At 49.9% G+C, this 8905-nt stretch overlaps 1 pseudogene; it reads right to left on the bottom strand.

Moving 5' to 3' along the window:
• Positions 1-4475: 4475 nt before the first annotated feature.
• Positions 4476-8905, bottom strand: part of LOC135568930 (pleckstrin homology domain-containing family G member 4B-like) — a 105584-nt pseudogene continuing 101154 nt past the window's right edge.

Raw genomic sequence — 8905 nt, 5'->3', positions numbered from 1 at the left:
CTCTGACTCCCCCTGCTGGTTTAACTTCAGCTCTGACTCCCCCTGCTGCTTTTACTTCAGCTCTGACTCCCCCTGCTGGTTTAACTTCAGCTCTGACTCCCCCTGCTGGTTTAACTTCAGCTCTGACTCCCCCTAGTGCTTTAACTTCAGCTCTGACTCCCCCTGCTGCATTAACTTCAGCTCTGACTCCACCTGCTGCATTAACTTCAGCTCTGACTCCACCTGCTGCATTAACTTCAGCTCTGACTCCCCCTGCTGGTTTAACTTCAGCTCTGACTCCACCTGCTGCTTTACTTCAGCTCTGACTCCCCCTGCTGCATTAACTTCAGCTCTGACTCCCCCTGCTGCATTAACTTCAGCTCTGACTCCACCTGCTGCTTTAACTTCAGCTCTGACTCCACCTGCTGCTTTAACTTCAGCTCTGACTCCACCTGCTGCATTAACTTCAGCTCTGACTCCCCCTGCTGCATTATCTTCAGCTCTGACTCCACCTGCTGCTTTAACTTCAGCTCTGACTCCACCTGCTGCATTAACTTCAGCTCTGACTCCCCCTGCTGCATTAACTTCAGCTCTGACTCCACCTGCTGCTTTAACTTCAGCTCTGACTCCACCTGCTGCATTAACTTCAGCTCTGACTCCCTGCTGCATTAACTTCAGCTCTGACTCCCTGCTGCTTTTAACTTCAGCTCTGACTCCCCCTGCTGGTTTAACTTCAGCTCTGACTCCCCTGCTGTTTAACTTCAGCCTGACTCCCCCCTGCTGGTTTAACTTCAGCTCTGACTCCCCTGCTGCTTTACTTCAGCATTTAGCAGACTCTTATCCAGAGCAACTCAAATTGGTGCCACCTTATGACATCCAGTGGAACAGTAGTGCATCTAAATCTTTTGAGGGGGGATTACTTTATCCTATCCTAGGTATTCCTTAAAGAGGTGGGGTTTCAGGTGTCTCCGGAAGGTGGTGATTGACTCCGCTGTCCTGGCGTCGTGAGGGAGTTTGTTCCACCATTGGGGGGCCAGAGCAGCGAACAGTTTTGACTGGGCTGAGCGGGAACTGTACTTCCTCAGTGGTAGGGAGGCGAGCAGGCCAGAGGTGGATGAACGCAGGGCCCTTGTTTGGGTGTAGGGCCTGATCAGAGCCTGGAGGTACTGAGGTGCCGTTCCCCTCACAGCTCCGTAGGCAAGCGCCATGGTCTTGTAGCGGATGCGAGCTTCAACTGGAAGCCAGTGGAGAGAGCGGAGGAGCGGGGTGACGTGAGAGAACTTGGGAAGGTTGAACACCAGACGGGCTGCGGCGTTCTGGATGAGTTGTAGGGGTTTAATGGCACAGGCAGGGAGCCCAGCCAACAGCGAGTTGCAGTAATCCAGACGGGAGATGACGAGTGCCTGGATTAGGACCTGCGCCGCTTCCTGTGTGAGGCAGGGTCGTACTCTGCGGATGTTGTAGAGCATGAACCTACAGGAACGGGCCACCGCCTTGATGTTAGTTGAGAACGACAGGGTGTTGTCCAGGATCACGCCAAGGTTCTTAGCGCTCTGGGAGGAGGACACAATGGAGTTGTCAACCGTGATGGCGAGATCATGGAACGGGCAGTCCTTCCCGGGAGGAAGAGCAGCTCCGTCTTGCCGAGGTTCAGCTTGAGGTGGTGATCCGTCATCCACACTGATATGTCTGCCAGACATGCAGAGATGCGATTCGCCACCTGATCATCAGAAGGGGGAAAGGAGAAGATTAATTGTGTGTCGTCTGCATAGCAATGATAGGAGAGACCATGTGAGGTTATGACAGAGCCAAGTGACTTGGTGTATAGCGAGAATAGGAGAGGGCCTAGAACAGAGCCCTGGTGGACACCAGTGGTGAGAGCACGTGGTGAGGAGACGGGATTCTCGCCACGCCACCTGGTAGGAGCGACCTGTCAGGTAGGACGCAATCCAAGCGTGGGCCGCGCCGGAGATGCCCAACTTGGAAAGGGTGGAGAGGAGGATCTGATGGTTCACAGTATCGAAGGCAGCCGATAGGTCTAGAAGGATGAGAGCAGAGGAGAGAGAGTTAGCTTTAGCAGTGCGGAGCGCCTCCGTGATACAGAGAAGAGCAGTCTCAGTTGAATGACTAGTCTTGAAACCTGACTGATTTGGATCAAGAAGGTCATTCTGAGAGAGATAGCGGGAGAGCTGGCCAAGGACGGCACGTTCAAGAGTTTTGGAGAGAAAAGAAAGAAGGGATACTGGTCTGTAGTTGTTGACATCGGAGGGATCGAGTGTAGGTTTTTTCAGAAGGGGTGCAACTCTCGCTCTCTTGAAGACGGAAGGGACGAGCCAGCGGTCAGGGATGAGTTGATGAGCGAGGTGAGGTAAGGGAGAAGGTCTCCGGAAATGGTCTGGAGAAGAGAGGAGGGGATAGGGTCAAGCGGGCAGGTTGTTGGGCGGCCGGCCGTCACAAGACGCGAGATTTCATCTGGAGAGAGGGGGAGAAAGAGGTCAGAGCACAGGGTAGGGCAGTGTGAGCAGAACCAGCGGTGTCGTTTGACTTAGCAAACGAGGATCGGATGTCGTCGACCTTCTTTTCAAAATGGTTGACGAAGTCATCTGCAGAGAGGGAAGAGGGGGAGGGGGAGGAGGATTCAGGAGGGAGGAGAAGGTTGCAAAGAGCTTCCTAGGGTTAGAGGCAGATGCTTGGAATTTAGAGTGGTAGAAAGTGGCTTTAGCAGCAGAGAGAGAAGAGGAAAATGTAGAGAGGAGGGGAGTGAAAGGATGTCAGGTCCGCAGGGAGGCGAGTTTTCCTCCATTTCCGCTCGGCTGCCCGGGAGCCCTGTTCTGTGAGCTCGCAATGAGTCGTTGAGCCACGGAGCGGGAGGGGAGGACCGAGCCGGCCTGGAGGATAGGGGACATAGAGAGTCAAAGGATGCAGAAAGGGAGGAGAGGAGGGTTGAGGAGGCAGAATCAGGAGATAGGTTGGAGAAGGTTTGAGCAGAGGGAAGAGATGATAGGATGGAAGAGGAGAGAGTAGCGGGGAGAGAGAGCGAAGGTTGGGACGGCGCGATACCATCCGAGTAGGGGCAGTGTGGGAAGTGTTGGATGAGAGCGAGAGGGAGAAGGATACAAGGTAGTGGTCGGAGACTTGGAGGGGAGTTGCAATGAGGTTAGTGGAAGAACAGCATCTAGTAAAGATGAGGTCGAGCGTATTTCCTGCCTTGTGAGTAGGGGGGAAGGTGAGAGGGTGAGGTCAAAAGAGGAGAGGAGTGGAAAGAAGGAGGCAGAGAGGAATGAGTCAAAGGTAGACGTGGGGAGGTTAAAGTCGCCCAGAACTGTGAGAGGTGAGCCGTCCTCAGGAAAGGAGCTTATCAAGGCATCAAGCTCATTGATGAACTCTCCGAGGGAACCTGGAGGGCGATAAATGATAAGGATGTTAAGCTTGAAAGGGCTGGTAACTGTGACAGCATGGAATTCAAAGGAGGCGATAGACAGATGGGTAAGGGGAGAAAGAGAGAATGACCACTTGGGAGAGATGAGGATCCCGGTGCCACCACCCCGCTGACCAGAAGCTCTCGGGTGTGCGAGAACACGTGGGCAGACGAAGAGAGAGCAGTAGGAGTAGCAGTGTTGTCTGTGGTGATCCATGTTTCCGTCAGTGCCAAGAAGTCGAGGGACTGGAGGGGGCATAGGCTGAGATGAACTCTGCCTTGTTGGCCGCAGATCGGCAGTTCCAGAGGCTACCGGAGACCTGGAACTCCACGTGGGTCGTGCGCGCTGGGACCACCAGATTAGGGTGGCCCGGCCACGCGTGTGGAGCGTTTGTATGGTCTGTGCAGAGAGGAGAGAACAGGGATAGACAGACACATAGTTGACAGGCTACACAAGAGGCTACGCTAATGCAAAGGAGATTGGAATGACAAGTGGACTACACGTCTCGAGTGTTCAAAAAGTTAAGCTTACGTAGCAAGAATCTTATTGACTAAAATGATTAAAATGATACAGTACTGCTGAAGTAGGCTAGCTGGCAGAGGCTGCGTTGTTGACTATGTAGGCTAGCTGGCAGTGTCTGCGTTGTTGACACTACACTAATCAAGTCGTTCCGTTGAGTGTAATGGTTTCTACTGTGCTACTGTGCTGCTATTCGGGGCTAGCTGGCAGTGTTGATTTACGTTACGTTGCGTTAAAAGAACGACAATAGCTGGCTAGCTAACCTAGGAAATCGCTCAAGACTACACAATTATCTTTGATACAAAGACGGCTATGTAGCTAGCTATGTAGCTAGCTACGATCAAACAACTTTAACTTCAGCTCTGACTCCCCCTGCTGCATTAACTTCAGCTCTGACTCCACCTGCTGCTTTAACTTCAGCTCTGACTCCCCCTGCTGCATTAACTTCAGCTCTGACTCCCCCTGCTGCTTTAACTTCAACATCATTTGATATCTGGCATGCAACAAATCACCTGCGACAGACACAAGTCCAGTCATTCCTCCTAACAGGACACTGTGTCAGGCTACATTACAGCTGTCTGGTGGAGTAGGAGTGTAGATGTAGACTTTGAGAGGATATTTCAGCTGGAACAGAACATCTCAAGGGTTTAAAAGGGAGAACAGGGGAGATATGCTCTGAGATGTTGGGATGTTGTGTTTTGATTCAGTCAGCTTGACAACGCACCCCTATCCTGGCAGAGAGAGCATTTACAAATCAGCCTTTCTCATCAGCAGCTGCATTGGCAGACATGTTGTTGAAAGTCACATTCAGCAAACAGAGAGAAACAAAGAAAGAGAGAGAGAGAGAGAGAGAGAGAGAGAGAGAGAGATTTTGTGGATTTTATATGCTAACCTCACAAAATAATTTCCAGGCAAATGAGGTTATCATAACATATCGTAGAGACAGCTCACCTGACCCCTTCATGATGTAATCAATGGCTCGGTCACTAATGGCAGCATCACTAGGCTTGATGTCCATGAAAGGCTTGCTGCCAATCCCCATGGAAACCATCTCTTTCAAGCGCACTTCTGTAGTTAAGAGAATAAACACGTTATGACCCTCAATCAGACACACAATTTCCATTTGATGTACCTGGGGTTGACTTGAACTAGAACCAGACACGCCACCTCTTAATGAATGGTACAGAATGTTATCAACACAGGCCTCAGGTCAGACAAGAGACATGTCACCTCTTAATGAATGGTACAGAGGGTTATCAACACAGGCCTCAGGTCAGACAAGAGACGTCACCTCTTAATGAATGGTACAGAATGTTATCAACACAGGCCTCAGGTCAGACAAGAGACACGTCACCTCTTAATGAATGGTACAGAAGGTTATCAACACAGGCCTCAGGTCAGACAAGAGACATGCCACCTCTTAATGAATGGTACAGAATGTTATCAACACAGGCCTCAGGTCAGACAAAAGATAAAGAGGAATTGTTCCATAACACAACAACAGATATGATGAGCTCATGTCCAGATATGACCCACGACTCCCCCTCTGTGGCCGTGGTTCCTCACCCCTGTTTCGTAGCGCCTGCCTCCAGAGGATCTTTCCGATGATGGCTGTCCACACGGCCTTGACCTCTCCAGAGCCGGCCTGCAGGATGAACGTGTCCTGGGACTTCCTCCTCCGGAACCAGATCTCGAAACGCAGCCCGCTGTCGCCCACGCTCTCTGTCATTCCTATCTCTGCCGTCTGAATGAGTAGCCAGAAACAGTCACCTTTACAGGAAAACACTGACTGTGGTGGTTTTGAGATTTCACATGGTGGCACAGCAAACTGAACATAGTGGTGTAGCGCCTCCATTGTGGAGAACCCTGCTAACTGTGGTTCCACACCTCACACCTGGACACAACAACATAGTGGTGTAGCGCCTCCATTGTGGAGAACCCTGCTAACTGTGGTTCCACACCTCACACCTGGACACAACAACATAGTGGTGTAGTGCCTCCATTGTGGAGAACCCTGCTAACTGTGGTTCCACACCTCACAATAAACCATACAAACATCGCTGCCTGGACACAACAACATAGTGGTGTAGCGCCTCCATTGTGGAGAACCCTGCTAACTGTGGTTCCACACCTCACACCTGGACACAACAACATAGTGGTGTGGCGCCTCCATTGTGGAGAACCCTGCTAACTGTGGTTCCACACCTCACACCTGGACACAACAACATAGCATAATGTTAGCCAACTGGCTGAAATGATTTAAGGTAGAACGTCATATTACTTCATAGTTCATAACTTCACAGTACGTATTAAAACCCTCTGCGTGTGTTGTTGTTGTCACCTTGTAGGACTGCTTGTAGATGTACAGGTCGTACCCTCCCTCAATCTTTTTGCTTTTACTGAAGAGGATGAGGTCCTCGAACAGGAAGACGTGACGGAGGTACTTCCTGCGGCCGCACCACACGATGAACTCATCCTGACACCTCAGCTGACCCTGTTCCTTCAGGTTCACCTACAGCAGCAGAGACCAGAGGAGACGTTTCACATGACTTACTCTGACATTTTCTTCCAAACAAATAATTATACATGATGTGTAGGTTTCTATTTCCTCTCTCTCTCTCAATTCAATTTAAGGGCTTTATTGGCATGGGGAACATATGTTTACATGGCCAATTCTCTCTCTTTCTCTCTCTCTCTCTCTCTCTCTCTCTCTCTCTCTCTCTCTCTCTCTCTCTCTCTCTCTCTCTCTCTCTCTCTCTCTCTCTCTCTCTCTCTCTCTCTCTCTCTCTCTCTCTCTCTCTCTCTCTCTCTCTCTCTCTCTCTCTCTCTCTCTCTCTCTCTCTCTCTCTCTCTCTCTCTCTCTCTCTCTCTCACAGCTCTACTGCTCTACTGCTCTACTGCTCCATCCCCCCGACTTACATCACATCCTCGGATGGCGTCCATGGCCAGCAGGTCGTTGCCGTGGCGCAGCTGGAACTTAACCATCTCCTCTGCGGTGCGGAGGTCAGAGAGCTCCTGTTCCTGGGACTGACCACACTCCTTGATCAGGTCCTTCAGCAGCAGGGCGTACTTAGACATCCTCTGGATGGGCTTCAGCAGGTAGGACGCCAGGTCCATCTTATCACCCAGCTCCAACTGCTTGTTCTGGGGAGACAGAGAGGTTAGAGGTCAGAGGTCAGGATACATACAGAAAGATAAACAGACCAACAGACAGGTAGGACACCAGGTCCATCTTATCACCCAGTTCCAACTGCTTGTTCTGGGGAGACAGACAGGTTAGAGGTCAGAGGGTAGAGGTCAGAGGTCAGGATACATTCAGAAAAATAAACAGACCAACAGACAGGTAGGACACCAGGTCCATCTTATCACCCAGATCCAACTGCTTGTTCTGGGGAGACAGACAGGTTAGAGGTCAGAGGGTAGAGGTCAGAGGTCAGGATACATACAGAAAAATAAACAGACCAACAGACAGGTAGGACACCAGGTCCATCTTATCACCCAGATCCAACTGCTTGTTCTGGGGAGACAGACAGGTTAGAGGTCAGAGGGTAGAGGTCAGAGGTCAGGATACATACAGAAAAATAAACAGACCAACAGACAGGTAGGACACCAGGTCCATCTTATCACCCAGATCCAACTGCTTGTTCTGGGGAGACAGACAGGTTAGAGGTCAGAGGGTAGAGGTCAGAGGTCAGGATAAATACAGAAAGATAAACAGACCAACAGACAGGTAGGACACCAGGTCCATCGTATCACCCAGATCCAACTGCTTGTTCTGGGGAGACAGACAGGTTAGAGGTCAGAGGGTAGAGGTCAGAGGTCAGGATACATACAGAAAGATAAACAGACCAACAGACAGGTAGGACACCAGGTCCATCTTATCACCCGGCTCCAACTGGTTGTTCTGGATAGCAGACACACACATAGAGGAGGATGAGAGGGGATGTAGGACTCTGTATGCAGATGTACAATAGCTTTTTCTAAATGGGAATTCTGATGTCAATTCAACTCTTCCATTCTACATAGGTAGACGTCCAGTAGCTATGTAAAGTTTGACAATGGTAATTCTACTGTTACTCAGTGTAGAAGTAGCGGATATACATACTAGTAGCACCCTGTATGTTGTTTGGCTCACACAACGTTACAATTAGCCTGTTGATGTGTAGAGGTTTCATATTGGTTAAAGGTCTGGTGTTCGTACAGCTGATCCTAGAACGGTAGTAACCAGAGCCCTTTCAGACGCACCTTAAAGAATCCATTCCCGTGGCTGGTGAGTAGAGCGTCAGACTGAGGCTTGTTCTTGCTGTAGAGAGCGTACATTCCAAACTGATCCTCCTGCACACAGGAATAACAAGTTACCACTCTGACTACATTCCAAACTGATCCTCCTGCACACAAGAATAACAAGTTACCACTCTGACTACAGTCAAACTGATCCTCCTGCACACAGGATTAACAAGTTACCACTCTGACTACATTCAAACTGATCCTCCTGCACACAAGAATAACAAGTTACCACTCTGACTACAGTCAAACTGATCCTCCTGCACACAGGATTAACAAGTTACCACTCTGACTACATTCAAACTGATCCTCCTGCACACAAGAATAACAAGTTACCACTCTGACTACATTCAAACTGATCCTCCTGCACACAAGAATAACAAGTTACCACTCTGGCTACATTCAAACTGATCCTCCTGCACACAAGAATAACAAGTTACCACTCTGACTACAGTCAAACTGATCCTCCTGCACACAGGAATAACAAGTTACCACTCTGACTACAGTCAAACTGATCCTCCTGCACACAAGAATAACAAGTTACCACTCTGACTACATTCAAACTGATCCTCCTGCACAGAGGATTAACAAGTTACCACTCTGACTACAGTCAAACTGATCCTCCTGCACACAAGAATAACAAGTTACCACTCTGACTACAGTCAAACTGATCCTCCTGCACACAGGATTAACAAGTTACCACT

Source organism: Oncorhynchus nerka, unplaced genomic scaffold (genome assembly GCF_034236695.1).
Source record: "Oncorhynchus nerka isolate Pitt River unplaced genomic scaffold, Oner_Uvic_2.0 unplaced_scaffold_1318, whole genome shotgun sequence".
Classification (NCBI taxonomy): Eukaryota; Metazoa; Chordata; class Actinopteri; order Salmoniformes; family Salmonidae; genus Oncorhynchus; species Oncorhynchus nerka.
This window is presented reverse-complemented; position numbering and strand designations above follow the sequence as displayed.